The sequence below is a fragment of the Peromyscus californicus genome, unplaced genomic scaffold (assembly GCF_007827085.1).
Source record: "Peromyscus californicus insignis strain IS unplaced genomic scaffold, ASM782708v3 Scaffold_8__1_contigs__length_139910024, whole genome shotgun sequence".
Taxonomy (NCBI): domain Eukaryota; kingdom Metazoa; phylum Chordata; class Mammalia; order Rodentia; family Cricetidae; genus Peromyscus; species Peromyscus californicus.
In genome coordinates this window covers 41815581-41833265 of record NW_026294606.1, presented here as the reverse complement: position 1 = coordinate 41833265, position 17685 = coordinate 41815581, and the positions used below count along the sequence as shown (strand labels likewise).

The 17685-nt window shown below is 43.7% G+C and overlaps 4 non-coding genes across 4 annotated transcripts; 3 read left to right on the top strand and 1 right to left on the bottom strand.

Moving 5' to 3' along the window:
- Positions 1-1612: 1612 nt before the first annotated feature.
- Positions 1613-1686, bottom strand: Trnat-agu (transfer RNA threonine (anticodon AGU)). The gene has a single exon. It is a non-coding gene; the product is annotated as a tRNA-Thr (tRNA).
- Positions 1687-7571: 5885 nt separating this feature from the next.
- Positions 7572-7643, top strand: Trnaa-cgc (transfer RNA alanine (anticodon CGC)). The gene has a single exon. It is a non-coding gene; the product is annotated as a tRNA-Ala (tRNA).
- Positions 7644-11779: 4136 nt separating this feature from the next.
- On the top strand, positions 11780-11851 carry Trnaa-agc (transfer RNA alanine (anticodon AGC)). The gene has a single exon. It is a non-coding gene; the product is annotated as a tRNA-Ala (tRNA).
- A 5206-nt stretch (positions 11852-17057) lies between these two features.
- On the top strand, positions 17058-17131 carry Trnat-cgu (transfer RNA threonine (anticodon CGU)). The gene has a single exon. It is a non-coding gene; the product is annotated as a tRNA-Thr (tRNA).
- The last annotated feature ends 554 nt before the right edge of the window (positions 17132-17685 follow it).

The window sequence follows — 17685 nt, the reverse complement described above, 5'->3', positions numbered from 1 at the left end:
GCAGCACCCCGTTATTGTGCTGGGAATCGAACCCGGGACCTCTCGTACTGAACGCGGCACTACACCACTGAACTGTACTTTCAGCGTCGTACTTTCGGTACTCCAGGAAACTGTGAAGTGGGGGCTGGAGGACGTCCCCATACACGTGCTGATGCAGCAAGGCTTGCAGGTGCTGGGAACTAGCGTTGAAATGGGTACATTCAAAAACAGTCTGTTCAGTGGTGGATTTATTTTAGATATGAGCAAGGAAACGTGATTAAAGACAATTTAAAGATGGGAAACTTGGATGTTTTACTGAGGTATACACAGTGTTGATGGAGAGAAGGAAAAGCAACATGGAAACCAAGATCACTTAACTCCTGCATGCTTAGCCTGCAGTCAGTCTACCTCTGAGTCACACAACCAGCTTGATCTATTTAGCAACGACTGTGATTGGTCTCGATTGTGGTTGTTCTCAGGCTTTATAGGAAGGATTTGTGTTCCTGATTTCCAGAATGAAACCCAGACTCAATCCTTTTTCACCTGCGAGTATGCCGTTCGTTGTGAGTGCTGCTTTAGGAGACATCATTCTTCCTCCCACTTTGCACGCCAAGACCCGTTCCTGGGATTCCCTGAGATCCCTCCCTCCCATAGGGAGGGCACCAGAATGTGCTCTGCGTCAATTATTTTTCTTCTGGTTGCATTGAATTCCACATACAAAACGGTCGGCAAGACAAAAGATACTGGAGAAACAACACAGAGTTTATCTACTGCTATGAATCAAACTACTGAAAATCAGGCCATTGAAAACAAGACACACTTGTTTCCATATGCTCTCTACAGTCTGAGCTGAAACTTGGGGCATGGCCACTGAGCATTTTCTTTTCTTTCTTTTTTTGTTTTGTTTTGTTTTTCTCAAAAAAATTTTTTTTGAGAGAATAAGAACTGGTATTTTCATTTTGCTCTGGGCATACTGGGCCGGTACACAGGCTGCTGGCCTCCGTCATATTAAATCAATATTTATAATATTCCACTACAACAAGTTTTGGGCATTTCACTAAAATCCACGTGCAAGGGCTATAGACTTTCTCTGAATTTGTTTCTCATTCTTAGTTCTTTATATGAAATTATAACTAGAATAATTAAGATAACGCTGAATGGGAAAATCCCAGTGGAAGATCTAATTTGGAAAACTTTTAACAAATCAAAAACAAATAAACACAAAAACCATTGCCCAAACCCAAAACCCCACAAAATCTGGATAGCACTGATCCACCGGTTTTTGTTTTTGTTTTTTTGGTTTTTCAAGACAAGAGTTTCTCTGGGTAGTTTTGGTGCCTGTCCTGGATTTCGCTCGGTAGACCGGGCTGGCCTTGAACTCACAGAGACCCACCCGGCTCTTCCTCCCGGGTGCTGGGATTAAAGGTTTGCGCCACCACCGCCCAGCTGATCCACGTTTTGCTTTTTCCTTGCAGCGTTGTGTTGGGCCTGATGCTTCAAAATTGGCTTGTTTTTTGTTTGCAAAGTCTTCGGTTGATAACAGCTAAGGACATAGTAGGGTGTGTAGAGGGGCTGGTGGTAAAACAGCACCATAAAGCCCCAACTTTTAAAAGTGAACCACCAGTTCACTGTAAGGCTCTGCTGGGATTTGAACCCAGGATCTCCTGTTTACTAGACAGGCGCTTTAACCAGCTAAGCCACAGAGCCCTTGTGAGGAAAGGTGGTTTCCACTTAGGAAAGAGTACAGGTAGGCAGTGCTGCAGAAACTGTAAGTACCTGGAAATCAAAAGCGTACCGTTCCTCTTGTACAGATGACTGGGCAACCGAGACAGCTTGGGTTCCTTGGAGTTGCTGTGGGCCCTTTGAACCGTAGTGACTGAACACTCACAAGATAGTGAGTCACGTATCTTGTGTACCACATTCTGCTACTTTTCCTTAGCAATGCATATACAATTAAAACAATAAAATTGGGCTTTGATTGTCCAGCTCATTACTGAATTATAAAAGTCTTAATCACTTAATCATTGAGCCCTGAGCTGAGTCATCAGTATTTCAAAAACAAAAAAGCAAAGGAAGGAAGGAAGGAAGGAAGGAAGGAAGGAAGGAAGGAAGGAAGGAAGGAAAGGGGAGAGGGTGGAAAGGAGAGGAAAATAAAGAATTACAGAGTTAGAAAATCATTTCAAAGTCAAACTATAGTTTTCCTGGGTGAAGACTTGAGCATCAACATACTACGTGATACCAGCAGTACAGGGGATTGTTTCACTAAACATTCCGAATTCCCATCTCACAGAGGAATAATCTTATCATCTGATTTGTAAAGTTGCCTTTAGATGCCAGCTTTGCCAAGATTCAGGGATGAACCAAGAGCCTTCGGGTCTTCACCACAATGCTCTCTCGGATGAACAGTCTCCGCCTCGCAGGAAAGGGCTTTTCTTTCATCTTTTCTTGTCAGTTTTCCCTTCCCTTCTCTTTTCCTTTTCAAAGTGTCCTTGACGCACCCACCTTCCCCATTCAGAAGGACCCGGAGTCTATTCTGGCCCACAGTGCTGATTAGAGCCCCACCTGTCTGTGGGGAATAGATGATATTCCCGTTTGGATGATAGAGCCGACGGGAATCCACATGCCTTTCTGAGCCTCCACATCCTAAAGGCACAGCTCAGAAAATTAAGGAAACTGAAGAAAAAATTCTTGAGGCTCATTTTTCTATTAATCCATGTCTTTAGTCATTCATAATCTTCAAAGATACAAAGACACTGGCAGCACAACTTTGCTGAAAGAAGACGATTATATGTAAACATTACCAGCCTGAGCATCCATCACCAAATCTCAAACTTACACAAAAATATTAAAAATGTCGATTTTTTTTTTCATCACAACCAGATTTCTTCACAAGATTTTTGTCCTGGAACTCACTCTGTAGATCAGGCTGGCCTGGAACTCAGAGATGCACCCATTGGAATTAAAGGCCTGCACCACCACCCAGCTCAAGATTTTTTTTTAAGATTTATTTATTTTACTTAATGTATTTAAGTGCTTTATATGCATGTACAACTTTATATCAGAAGAGAGCATCCGATCCCACCGTAGACAGTTGTGAGCCACCATTATGGTTGCTGGGAAGAGAACTCAGGACCTCCGGAAGAGCAGCCAGTGCTCTTAACCACTGAGCATCTCCATCTCTCCATCTCCTCTCCTCCTCCTTTTTCTTTTTCTTTCTTTCTTTTTTTTTAAAAAAAAAAAAAAAACAAGAAAATAAGATTGCCAGTTTTTGGTTGGTTAATTTGTTAGTCAGTCAAAGGAACTGTTTGCCATAATATGGTAAATAAATTTTGTTTAATTGCAGCAGCCAAAGGAATGTATTCAAAGAATATTAATCTGTTTAAAACTATTAGTCTTTTGATAAGACTATTCATCTATCAAAGAATTGAGGTTAGTGGGTAAGAAAGCAGTAAGTAATTTCAGACATAAGCAAATGATGTGGGATGACTTCCCCTGATGTTTAATTACTACAGGAAGTTACCAATATTACTCCAGAGTTCATTCAGAATCAAAGACAATTCAAAACAATTGAAGAGCAAACTGCATGAGTCATCTATAAGATACAACTATAGATGAGATTTTTTTTAAGAAGTTAAGAAACAGTAATTCATGAAAGCATGAGGTAAAATCTTCTAACACTTTCTACTAGTGAGGGAAAAATTAGAAGAGTGACAAAAAGAGGCTTCACTGAATGAGGAGAAGAAACGATGAAACCGTAAGCAGAAGATAATTTGTGGAGAGCTTTGAAAGTACCGTGTTATTGAATAATAACATGGTAAGTGTCATCAGTAGTGACTTCATCCTGCTGTAGCAGACCAAGCCACTGCCGTTTTCACATGGTGTCAGATATTAGAAATTGAAGGTCCTTTATCTTTTCCTCAAACCTCGCTTTACTCTTAGTTTTTCTAAAACACTTTCTCCTCACTTAGGTGATATACAGAAACAATTTTACTTCATAAACTGAGTTGTATGATCAAAAATATATTGGTCCATCAAAGTTATTGTTAGGGTCACAAGTTTAGACTGCTAGTAGACAATGGTAGAATCATCCAGAAGTACAAAGTGCATGTCCCAACTAAGTGTGGCTGTGTGGCCATACCCTCCTCTGAACTTCCACAAAGGCTCCTGGCAGACTGTCCTTCTCTCCCTCCCCTCCTTCCTCCTCCACCTGCTCCTTCTCTTCCCTCTTTTCTTCTTCCCCCTCTCTCTCCCTTCCTGAACCCCCACCTCTCTCTTCCTGACCACCCCCCTCTCCCTTCCTGAACCCCTCTCTTTCAACTACTTATAGGAAGGACACATGGAAGGAGGGAGTTCACTACAAGGGCAAAGAATTTTGAAATTCATGTGTGTACATATATGTATAAAATGTATGTTTTTAAAACTATCATATTGTGCATGGTAAGTATGCATAATTTACCAAGTTAAATAAAATGTCTAAAAAAATAAAATGTTTATACCCCATGAGAAAAGTCCAAGTTTATATAAATAAGCAAAAATAGCTTTTTAAATCTCAAAGGGGTTAAGAAATATGCTGAGAAAGATGGCCAATACGTAAGTAAACTAAGAATTGCAGGTAGGAAATCTGGGCGCAAGGTCTTCAGCCTAAAAGACAGATTAGTAGATGGAGGAGCTCAGGACTGAACCCAGTGTCTCAGCATGCCAAGCATGCCACTGCTGAGCTACACTAGCAACATCAAAACTTGCTTCATCAATACCCCAGTGAGGTCTTCCTATCTGTGACTTTCCAGACCCTAAAAAGTATTTTCTATGTAGATCCCTTTTAGACAACTCTGTTCCTTCTGAACCTGCTAGACTGCGTTCTGTCTCGAAGTCACACCAAGGAAAGGTTAACAATGCCGAGGCTCACTAGTCTAGGTGCTGCACTCTTGGCCCAAAGTCAACTCCCAAGATGATGCCCAGAGGGCACTCCCATTGGTCCACCTGAAGGCATCCCTAGATACAGCAATCATCTACAACTTGAGCAACTTGATATTTCTCTATAGATTTGCTTCTTGGAACCATGTTTATGTCTTACACATTAAAATTTAAAAATCAATTCAACACGGAGAGAGAAACTATTTTAAACTTGAATACCAACAGGGAAAAAATCTTAAGAAATATACCACTTATCAAAATACATTGTATACATGTATGAAGTTGTCAAAGAATAACTAAACATATTTTTAAAATATGACACCATAGAAAAAAGAGGGTGAACCCAAGTGAATGTTTGTGCAGATCTTTGACACAATTGCTTGTTAGATACAATAGAACCACACTTGAATTCTGAGTTCTATTTAGTATGTAATTTTAAGTGTGTGTGAGTGTGTAAGAATAAAGCCGATGTTGGAAGCTAGTATTCTCACTGTGAAAGAGGGTGTACGGACTGGTTTTGTGTGTCAACTTGACACAAGCTAGAGTCATCAGAAGAAGGAGCCTCAGTTGAGAAAACATCATGATGAGATCCAGCTGTAAGGCATTTTCTCACTCAGTGATCAATGGGGGAGAGCCCAGCCCGTGGTAGGTGGAGCCATCCCTGGGCTAGTGGTCCTGGGTTCTGTAAAAAGGTAGACTCAACAAGACTCAACAAGGAAATAAGCCAGTAAGCAGCTCCCCTCCATGGCCTCTGCATCAGCTCCTGCCTCCAGGATCCTGCCCTGTTTGAGTTCCTTCAGGGATGAATAGCAATGCTGAAGTGTAAGCCAAATAAACCCTTTCCTCCTCACTTTGCCCGTTGGTCATGGTGTTTCATTGCAGCAGCAGAAACCCTAACTAAGACGGAGGCTACACAAATTTCAGCAAAGGCAAAGAACAGCTCTGGCCTAGCTTTGTCTACTAAAACAGCGCATGAACAGTTGTACACAGACGATGAGCAGAACTAACCTTAGGTATTGATTACTCTGTATGGATACTACTAAAAGGAAACCAGTGTTCTGGGAGAATTTGTAGTTGCAAGAGGTGCTAGGACAGGGAAAGGACAATGTGAACCTAGAATGTCATTCCATGCCAGAATGTTTTCGGGTGCTCCGAAAATAACGGGATGCTCAAAAGGTCACAGGATCTACTGTAGGTTTTAGAAACACCAAGAATGAAACCAGTTATTGAACAATAAAAGTCAATAAGAATACCCGAGTCTACACTGATGTGAAGAGAAAGCGAGGGAAGGAAGGAGGGAAAGGCAGAGGGAAGGAAGGAGGGAAAGGCAGGTTTTTCTTGTGATATCATGCCAATGCACAAATGCAGAAAGAATTCTGACCGTCATGCAACAATGGATTCAGACAAAGTTGATTTTTGCAGTAAGGGACATTGGGCCAAGAGAGGGCCTCATAAATGCTAGGCAAGCACTCTACCACGGAGGTATATCCTCGGCGTCAGGCAAAATATATCAGTCAACTGTAAAACTATAGATAAAAGTCTGATTTTAAAAAGCCATGTATGTGGTTTCAGAGAATTTGCCCACGGAGTTCTGGTGAAACTTGGCTCTGAGGGAAGGGAGGAGACTCCACAGCTCAGAAGTGGTGCTGTTCGGACTTACAGACCAGTACACCGCACACACGGCCTTAACTTCAGAGACAGCGGACGTTAACCCAATGGGCTAACTCATGACAACTCTTAGTTTGTTTATTTTGTGTCAGGGACAAGATTCTGTGGCCCAGATTGGCCTGGAACTCAATATGTGGTCCAGTCTTCTTCAAACTCAGCAATCCTGATGCTCCAGCCTCTGGAGGTACCTTCGCCACCATGCTTCGGATATTTGGGATATCATATTTATTTATTGTGAGTGAAGAGTATTTTTTTCTCAGCTTGGTGCGTGCCCTATTGTTCTGAGTTTTTCACAGGCTACTTTTTAATTTTAATGAAGTCCAATATATTAATGAGCGTTTTCCTAGATCGTGTCTTTGGTGCTCATTTCAGCCACTGTTCTCTGCTGAACGCAGAAACCGAACCTTTGTGTCTGCTACTGCGGCAGCAGAGCCTTGGGCAGAGGTGGCACTTAGTGATTGTCAGTGGCGGCTGCACCTGTGTGGATCCTGGGTGAGGTTGCTGCAGCCAGATCCCTTCGACGGGCTGCAGAACCTTCTAGGATCCCTGGTGACGCTGAAGTCCACAGGTCTGTGCTTTGCGGTCAAGTGGGCTTAGCCCTTGCCGGTGTGGACAAAGACCAAGGCAGATGTTCACGTTTTCATCTTATAATATTTTCACAGTTCCTTTTCCGGGCGAGGCCAATCTACATTTGTAAATTTGGGCCTTTGAGTTGCAGAAAACGCTCCAGAATAGGGGTGAGGAATCTCTCTTCCCTCAATCCTTCCTGCCTGTGCCTGGGATGCGACTTGGTCACCAGAAGAACCGGCAGTGCGGAAGGTTTTGAAACTTGTTTTCCTCTTGGCGATTCTGACACTGAGGTTTGTCGAGGTCTCAGAAGGAGCTGCTATGGTGCAGCCGGACTTTATCCTTAGTAGTCCAATAGTGACTCCCCAAAAACAGAACAGCTATGCGGAACACGCTGGGATTTTTAAAAGATAGGTATTGTGTACGACCCCTCTCACGCACTGGGGGATGTAGCTCAGTGGTAGAGCGCATGCTTCGCATGTATGAGGCCCCGGGTTCGATCCCCGGCATCTCCACAAGCTTTTACCTATTTTCTCACAATAATATATATTTAAATTTCTTTCCCACGATAATATCTGTAAGCTTTTCGTGTCCTTATGTTTATTTCGTTTTTATATGGCTATCTAAACACCACGACCTTCTTAGAGAGAACGCTGAGGTGGTTGTTGGAAGTCAGGTGGAAAGTCATCCGGTGAGAGCATCCGGAAGGAAGATACAATCAGTAAAAATAAAATGACTCCAACTTATTACTTTTTTTTTGGAAATAGTGGGAACGGAAGAGGTACTAATATCATCCATTGCTAATATTCGTTGAGAATTCTATATAGGAATTTAGGGGTCCCCTGAATAGAGAATCTCTCACACATTGCTCCAATTACCAATTTTATTTCTTACAGTGACTCTGGCCTTATTAACAGCTTCTGTACAGGACAGCTAATCATGTTTAGTGTGAGAGGTCTAGGGAAATGGTGGAGTTGAGCCTGGAACCCCGGCTTCGCAGGCTGAGGCAAAAGCACCAAAAGCTGTTGAACAATGCCTGCCTAAGCAACCTAGAATAAAACTTTAAAAAGCCAGGTGAATGGTCCACAGGAGCTGAGCTTGCCTATCTGGCAGCAGGCTCTGGGTCCAGGCCCCAGCAACACCATCCTAACAACAGAAGACAGCCGTAGAGCAAGTTGACCGAAACCCATGAAAGCCTGACGTCCTGAGAGCCTGATTGGGTTTGGATTCTGGACACCGAGTCACTCATTTTCGGGCTCCTGGGTTCTGTGTTGTAACTGTTACAAAATAAAGCTGAAACCTGAGCAGCGAGAGCTCTAGTTCTGAAGCTTAAGTGGATAGAACCTCAACGTTCCTTTCCTACTGAACACTTTTCACATCAGGAAATCATCCAGGAATATTACGTCTGCTTGAATTTGTTTTTAAACTTGCCTTTCCTTGTGGAAATAGGCTTTGAAACTTGACTAAGAATCACTGGTTACTTTGGAAATCAGCCCGGGCAAGGTGAGCATGAGCTTGGCTTTAATTAGCACCAAGTATCTGCATCTCTTTGTATTTGCTTCATGTATAAGAACACAACTACAGAATGCTGTTTTCTAAATAGTCATTCTAAGCATTCATGTAATTTTTTATTCGTGGCATGTCAAACTAATTTGCTTTTATTTCTCATTCTAGCTAGGGGTTTGTTGATTTGGAAGAAAAATTATGTATCTAGATTAAATGAACTCTGTGTTTTATTCCAGGATAATAAAGAACAAGTTAGGAAATGTTTGTTGAAAAGAAGGGTATTGGTTTTTCTGGGTTTAGAAACATGACTTATCTGCATGGCCGACCGTTCACCATCTGTGATGGAGATGTGGCTGCCTAAGCAAAACTAAGTTCATAAGACTAATAATGAAAACCAAGGAAAGACTGTTGGAAAAAAAAACCAAGGGCCACTGCCCTGCCCATCACACGTAGTTACATGAAACCTAAGCTCTTATTCGCCTTTCCCCAAGTCCTAAAATACTGATCTCTACACTGTGTTTTCAAGTTTAAAGCATCCTGACCTTTTCAAATGGTTCTCTTGCAATACGGCTTCTTATTTTGTCTGTTCCTCATCCACAGGATGCACCATTTCTGTATTTTGATGTGATTAGTTCCTTATCACTCAGATTTTACTTCAGCAGGGAATAGAATAGGAAGCACACACCTACAACCTCAGCATCTAGGAGGCTGATACAGGAGGATCACTGTGAGTTTAAGGCCAGCGTGGGCTACAGAGTGAGACCCTATCTCAAACGAACAGCCAAACTAGCTACATCAAAAACAATCATCTGACAAAGAGATGAAAATATTGGACCTGAGTCTGGATTCCACCATATGCACGTTAAAGCCAGACATGGTAGCATGTGTCTGTAACTGGCTAGTTTAGCCTAAATAACAAGCTCCAGGTTCAGTAAGAGACCCTGTCTTGAAAACTAAGGTGAATGGATTGGGACTGGCACTAAGTAACTACCAGGTTCTTAGCCTCTTTTGGGTTCAGAAAACTATGTAAGCCAGCCCAGTAAATCCTCCTTGTCATATGTAAAATAATTAAAATAAAATAAAATAATAAAATATGGGCTCAGCTGGTAAAGGTGCCTGTTGCCAAGCCCAATGACCTGAGTTCAACCCCCAGGACCCAGATGGCGGAAGGAGAGAACCAACTTCTGCCAATTGTCTCCTGACATAGACAAAAGCAAAATAAATAAAATATTAAAAAAATAAAACAAGGCAGAGAGTTATAGAGAATGACCTCTAACCTCCATGTGCTTATGCTTGGGTAAGTGCATCTGTGTGCAAATATGCACATATGCATACACACCATACACACACACACACACACACACACACACACACACACACACACAAAATCCACCTCGGTCTGCTTCACCTAAACAGCCTCTCTCTCTCTCCTTTGCTCTTTGAGTTCAGTGGAGACTTTCAAGCAACCGAAACTATCTTCAAAACACAATGAGACAAACTTACTGATCTGACCCAATCCGTGGTCACAGTTTTCCAGAAAAGCTGCTCAGAACATGACAGGACTATCCTCCAGAACAGATCCACTCAAAATCCTACCTCTTGGGGCAATTGATTATTTATACTATTATTCTCAGTGCATTTACCATCTTTCTTTTTGCGGTCCAGACAGGGAATCTGGAGAGCCTAGTAAGCTGTCAGGTGACCGTGGCCAGGTAGCCTGTGCACCCCTCTGTACTGTTGAGAACTTGGGGTTACCCTGCACTCCCCAAGCCTGTGTAGAGTGTGCAATCCCTTCAGAAGACTCTTTGAGGTCTTGCTTTTAAGAACTGTGAGAGAAAGTTGCAACTGCAGTAACAATACTGTGTTTCACACTGGAAATGTTGAGAGCAGAAATCAAGTTAAGTGCTCTTTACACAAGTGCACACGTAGGTGAAAACAAGGAAACTGTGGGAGTTGATGAGTGTGTTGACTTCCGTGACCAGGACGATGGCTCCCGTTGTACACACATTTGTGTAAACCCATCAAATGGTGTACATTGCACAATTTCAGATAAGAGAATCGTTTGTTTTGCTTTGTTTTTCGAACTACTGAGCCTGGAGAGGTGGCGCTGTGGCTAAGAGTGTGGCTGTTTTTCCAGAGGACCGAGGGTTTCACAATCATCTGAAACTCCAGCTCCAGGGAGTCAGATGCCCATCCTTGGCTGGATCCATGTGTCATGCACTCTCTCTCTCTCTCTCTCTCTCTCTCTCTCTCTCTCTCTCTCTCTCTCTCTCTCTCTCTCTCTCTCTCTTTCTCTCTCTCTCTCTCTCTCTCTTTCTCTCTCTCTCTCTCTCCACACACACACACACAGTTTTCTATCCTCGGCCTCAGCTTACTGTTCTCTCCTGGTATTACTCTCTCTGCCTTCTGAATCCTTAGTTTTGCCTCAGTTTCCCTAGTGTTCCCATCCTCCTGGTTTGCCCACAGTTCTCTGTGTATATGAGGATTTCCCTGAACTCTCCAGGGAGGAATAAGATCCGACTTCCTGAGAGGGAACGTTCCGAAGGTAGCAGAGACACTCCGTGCACAGTAAGCAAAGTCCCAGAGGAAGTGCGCTCCGGACTTCATCCCTGCCGGCTCTGAAGACTCGCTGAGGAGTCTGAGATTCCGAGCCTACGGGTTTCATTGGCATCCTTTGGATAAAGCCTGGGGCAGTGGGGGTGGCAGTCTAACGTCTTGATCCTTTGTTCTCCCGGTGGCTGAGACAGGGAAGCTGGTTTTTATTGGAGAACCCTGTCCTCCAAGGCTCCTAATTTTGATTGGGTTTTGAAGTCCGGGAACAGAATACGGAGACGGGAAAGCACCGACCGGTGCTTGCTTTCTTTCTCTCTTTAATTGTAGATAAGACTTAGCAAAGCATTTCCGGTGTTTTCTGGAAGGATCTCTCCTTAGTCCTGAAGGAGAGGAAGGCGCAAGAAGGGAGGATCTCCGACCCCAGATTGTTCATATCCGTTATTGAGACTCTGTGAAAGTGCAGGTTGATTAGAATAGCCTGGAAACAGGATCTTTTTTTTTTCTCCTTAAAGGAAAAAGATGACAAAAAAAAAAAAAAAAAAGGACCTTGAATTTTATAAAGATGAGTTGGAATTCTTAGTTCTTGGGTGGTGGGGATGTAGCTCAGTGGTAGAGCGCATGCTTAGCATGCATGAGGTCCTGGGTTCGATCCCCAGCATCTCCAGGTCTTTTGAGAAAAAAGATGAGCCTTCATTTTTAGAATTCTAATTTTCTCCTTAGTCTACTTAGGGCTATACACAAAGCGACATGGTGATAGCTGTGATAAAGTGTTCATTTGCCTTATCTGTGATCATGGCAAACAGATTCACAGCTCTGAACACGGAGGGATGGTTTTTCTCCTTCCCCCTCGCCCTCCTCTCACACTGGAAAACCCACCACTTTGTGACAGTTAGTGATTTGTAGCACTTCTGGAAGGGGCTTTGTATGGTGGCCCCTTTGTCTAAGAGGTATACCTCCTTTGAACTTTTGCCTCAACTTTCAACTTGCGACATTCTGTGACATTAACAAGTAAAGGGAGTTTAGAAAAGTTTTCCAATGGCTTTTTCCCGCCCCACCCTCCACCCCCAAACAAGCCAGCAGTAACCATCACTGGCAGTCTGCCTGGTTGCAGTTAAATCAAGAGCTTGCTTTTAAACCTGGAGGTATAAGGGTAGGGGTAGAGGTTAGTTAAGTTCTTAAAGAGAGCAGTGGGCACCGGCTCTTCTTCTATCTGACTACAGCATTTTGGACATTCAGGTATAGTAGGGTCTCATGCTCAAGCAACTTGACCCTAAGGAGAGAAGACACTAAGGTGTGAATCTTAGACTGGACTTCTGGTTAAATCACAGTGCTGCTCACTTCTGACCAGTATTATAGGCCTGAGAAATGCAACCCCGAAGTATTAGCGATACAAGGACATTTTAAATAGTTAATTCAAAAATATCCACACCATTTTTCAGCTTTCCACATCACAGGTTAGGAGTCCACAGACCTTTTCCTCGTAAGTGCATTTTTGTTGTGCTACGTCATTCTCTTACAGTCTAACTGGCACTTGCCAAAGACAAAGATGTCTACTCAACAGTTTTAATGGCATTTTGTTGCTATTGATGTTGTTTGTTTTATTTGGGGTGGGGACAGGAGATCAAAGCTAGGGTCTTGTGCATGTAGGCAATGACTCCATCTCTGACCTCAGCTGTATTCCCAGCCCTCTTTTTGCTTTTTATTTTGAGACAAGGTCTCACTAAATTGCCCAGGCTAGCCTCCAATTTCAGGTCCTTCTACCTCAGCCTCCCAAGTATCTGGGATTTCAGACCTGGCCACCATTCCTGGCTTAGTAACTAGCTTCAGGCTGTGGTTGCTCCTACCCCACCCCGCTTCCCTTCACTCCACTCCCCACCCTGCCTTCCTTTGTTATCACTTCTCGGCCATCAGCAGAATCCGACTGTGATGGTTAACCTTGGCTGTCAGCTTGACTGCATATGGACTCAACTAAAACACAAGCTGTTGGCCATTGCTGTGAGGGATTGTCTTAATCAGATTATTTGATTCAGAAAGACCCAGGCCAAACCTGGGTGGCACCAATATTTGAAAACATGAGAAAGACCCTTGGAAATTTAGCTACAGATCCACTGTGCCCACGCTGGGATGCTTGGTGTTTGAACCCAGAGTTCCAACCAGAGTGCCAGGCGGAGAATCCCAGAGGCATTTTCCAACCTTCCTTTCCCCATCTACCTCATGATGACCCTGGGCTCCAGGACCAAATAGAGCCGGACCTCGCATTCTGCTTAAGAGACTCCCAGAGACAGTGTCCCCACTTCCCCCAGCTTGCCCACCAACCACCCCTACCCACTGTGCAGGCCTGGGAATTCTAGTTCCAATCAGAACTCCAGGGGGGAATCCTAGAGGTAGTTCAGTCTCCTCCACCTACTGTCAGTGGGTCCACCCACTGCTGGGACTGGACCTCTTGGAGCCAAAACCCAAATCTTTTTCTTTTTTTTTGTCTTTTCCTTCCTTCCTTTTTTTTTTTTTTTTTTTTTTCTGAGACAGGGTTTCTCTGTGTAGCTCTGGCTGTCCTGGAACTCTCTCTGTAGACCAGGCTGGCCTCGAACTCACAGAGCTCCTTCTGCCTCTGTCCCTCAAGTGCTGAGATAAAAGAGCAGCACCACCACCCACCAGCTCCAAACCTTTTGGAGACCCCCAGAATCTGTCATTTTTCCACATCTGCTCATCTTCCACTCACACTGCTCACTGTTCTTGGCTGTCAACCTGAATACATCTGGAACTAACTAAAACCCAAGCAGCTGGGCATCATTCTATCAGTTCTGTTCCTCCATAGAATCCTGATAATACCGCTGTATTAGGCCTAGGCATGGTGATGCATGCCATTATCCCAGCACTCTGAGGACAGGGGCAGGCAAATCTCTGAGAGTTTAAGGCAGTGTGGTTTACATAGAGATTTCTAAGCCATTCAGAGCTACACACTGAGACTGTGTCTCAAAAACAAACAAATAAACAAAACTAAGAAATCATACATGGTCATTGTTCCAACACATAGGCATTTCTCTGGACACCTACCCTCATATCTAAAGCTTGCATTATATTTGTCATATTTTGTTTGTTTGTTTTGCTTTGCTTTTCAAGACAGGGTTTCTCTGTGTAAACAGTCCTGGCTGTTTTGGAACTCACTTTGTAGACCAGGCTGGCCTCAAACTCACAGAGATCGACCTGTGTCTGCCTCCCAAGTGCTGGGATTAAAAGCGTGTGCAGGCACCACTACCTGGCTCTGTCACATTTCTTAACAAATCCTCCTGCTTCATAATGATGTCTTTTCTGTGGCATAAGTCAAGAGCCCAGTTTCACCTTAGTGGCTGTATAAAAGGGGGACTCCTACGTGGGCAGCAGCTCCCACCTGCCGACAGGAAGTGAGTCTGCGAGTTTCTTCTTTCTACTGCCCTGGGACACCCTGAGTTCTTTCAGAAACCTCCACTCAGATGAAGCCTCGATGGTCATAGGCTCTAATCATTTTGAGACCCTAAGTTCCAAATCAGCTCTTTCTTTTGTAAATTGCCTTGGTCATGGGTGTCTTATCACAGCAGTAGAAAAGTAACTAAGAGATGCTCCCGGTAAGTCTGCGTTATAAACGCATGGTGCTATTTTGCTCCTCAACTGCTTTAGATTTCATTAACCCCTGTACACTTGTCCTGAAGTAGAATTAGGAAGAAATGACCAATTATTAGATATGGATTCATTGTTTATTTGTGATTTACTTAAAGCACTCCTTGTCCTGCCTGTTTGTCAAGCATGGCTTCGCTTGCTGCCTGGAACAGAGTGACCTGGAGAAGTAGCAGAAACAATGGGGTGTTGCCCTCAACAACCTGCTGGCTGCCTCCAACGCTTCTGTAAAATCTTGCTTGCTTGCCCACCCCATCTTGTGGCTTTAGAGTACAAAATGAGAACACAAACTGTACCTGGCATTGGAGCCTTTCAGGAGTTATCCTGGCTTTGGTTCACTGGTGACATCTCCTCTCGTCCACTCTCACTGGTGCCAGAGTGCTAATTCCAGAAGATTCCCACAACATTTCCTCAGCAAGAAACAAAGTGTCTAGTGTCCATCCCGCTCTTACTTGCCCAGTGTCGTCTCCAAGGAGGTACCACCATAGTCCCTTGATTTCTTCCCATATAATTCTGTCAAGTAGTGTGGTAGTTTGAATGAGATGTTCCCCATACCCTCACACATTTGAATTCTTACTTGGGCCTCAGTTGGTGGTGCTATTTGGGGGCTTTAAGAGGTCTGGTCATGCTGGAGGAAGGACATCACTGGGAGCAGGCTCTGAGGTTCAAGATGTAAGCCTGCTCCTGTCACCTTGACTGCCTGCGGCCAGCTTCCCCACTGCAGTTCTTATGGACTCTTAGCCTTCTGGACTTAGCTAAGAAGCAAGCTAGCCGGAGCATCTATTTCCCTCTGCATTCTTGACTGCAGATATGGTGTGGCCTCAGCTTCTGCCCTCAGGATTGCCCATGGACTGTACCCTCAGACTGTGAGCCACAACAAACCTTCCTTCCTTAAACTGCTTTCGTCAGGTGTTTTGAGAAAAGTGTTTTTCTTATCACTGTGACAGCTTCAACAAGTTAAGGTGGGAAAGATTTATATCGGCTCATGGTTCAGGTATAGTCCACCCTGGCAGAGTGGCAGGAGCGCCTGGGTCGGTGGTGAAGGGAATGTGGAAATGCTTGTTCCCATTCCAGCAGATGAGGAAGCGAAGAAAGGGGATTACCTTCACTCAGCTGCATGTCTCCTTTCTCCCTTTCCATGTAGTCTGAAACCTCAGTCCTTGGGACGGTGCCATCCATATTTGAGGTGGTAGAGCTTTCTTTAGTTAACTCTCTCTGAAAATGCCCTCTCTAAAGCACAGGGGTCCTTAATCCAGTCAAATTGACAACGAAAATGAATTATCTCAGATGGTGGAGCAGCTAAACTATTCACATACAAAAGAATGAAATTGAATCTCACACCATGCGTAAAAACGAACTAAAAGTAAGTCATAGACCTACATGCAAGAATTAGAGATACCGATAATCTAGAGATGATCTGAAGTACACGTAAAGTTGTACATTAGTAATTAAGAATACACAATTTGTACTAAGACTTGAGCGTCCTCAGATTTTGGCACCCGCAGGGTCTTGGAATCAGCTCCCCTGTAAAATACCCAGCATTGCGTTTAGCTTCTCCAAGATTTAGCTTCTCCACGAGAGGGTCCGTGGGGAGCATGCCAGAACCACCACCCAAATGAAGAAGGCAGAACTGAGAAGGAGCAGTTCCAGGACTCCTGACCCCTCCCCAAGGCTGTATGTAGGTCTTGCCATCCATCTCAGCGCCTTCCAATGAGCCGCAGGAGAGCACTGGCCTCTGGTGTTTGAATCTTAAAGCGTAGGGCCAGCGCCCGGGCTTTCTGCATTTCAGTCAAGCCTGTTTGGAGACAAAGCGTTGGGTTTTGTTTTATCAACACTCAAGTGTGCTTTTTCTCTAACCCGCCAGGAATGCCAATTGATTTTGCTAAAACTTTTGACGACTATGGTTTGAGACTAGCGCTTGGTGAACATCCAGGCGCATGGTGATTCTGAATTGCCAAACTGGAAACCGGTTTCCCCTCACTCGGAACGGTAATCTCTCAGACTCTCTTCGGGTCCCTGGCTAGCACGCTTTCAGGGACTCGCTCTGTGCGTTTTCCAAATAGTCGAGTGTGTCCAAGTGTTTTGTTGGCCTGAAGGAAGCACTTTTGTTTCGGTAGCAGTGTCAACCTATCCGAACAGTACACACACAGTACCAATTAACATAAAATTTCACCTAATCTACTGCGATTTGATCAAAAACTAGAGCGGGTCGGCCAGGTGGCTCCGTGGCTTAGTTGGCTAAAGCGCCTGTCTCGTAAACAGGAGATCCTGGGTTCGAATCCCAGTGGGGCCTTCCTTGTAATTTTGAAACCCGGCCGTTTGCCCTGACAAATTCTAAGCCTGAAATCATGTTTAGTTATACAACCAAATCTATTATTTGGAAATTTAGCCTCTCCAACCACTTCTAATGCTCTAGAACCTGGCTAGGAGAATTTCTAACAGAAAATTGGAAGTGTTTCAATTTAATCTTTACAAAATATTCTACTGAGTTCCCAAACTCTAAGCATCTTACTTAAACAGATGAAACAGACAAAGCACTAAAGTGAGCATTACTGTGCACACTTTACAGGTAAAGCAAATGAAAATAGAAAAGAGGCAATCTGCCCGAATCTCACAACCAGTAAAATAATGAGGCTAGAATTTAAAATTAGTATTTCTCCTGATCCTAAATACCACAACATCTTATTTATAAAAGTAGCATCCAATATAGCTTGGAAGAAGAATGTTTAAAATTGTTTGGCACATAGACTGATTAGGCAGCTTTTTCTTTTCTGTAAGCTTGCTCACATACTCAAAAACATGGCTACACTTTTTGCAGGTCTTTTGAAGTGTTGACTGATTTCTTTA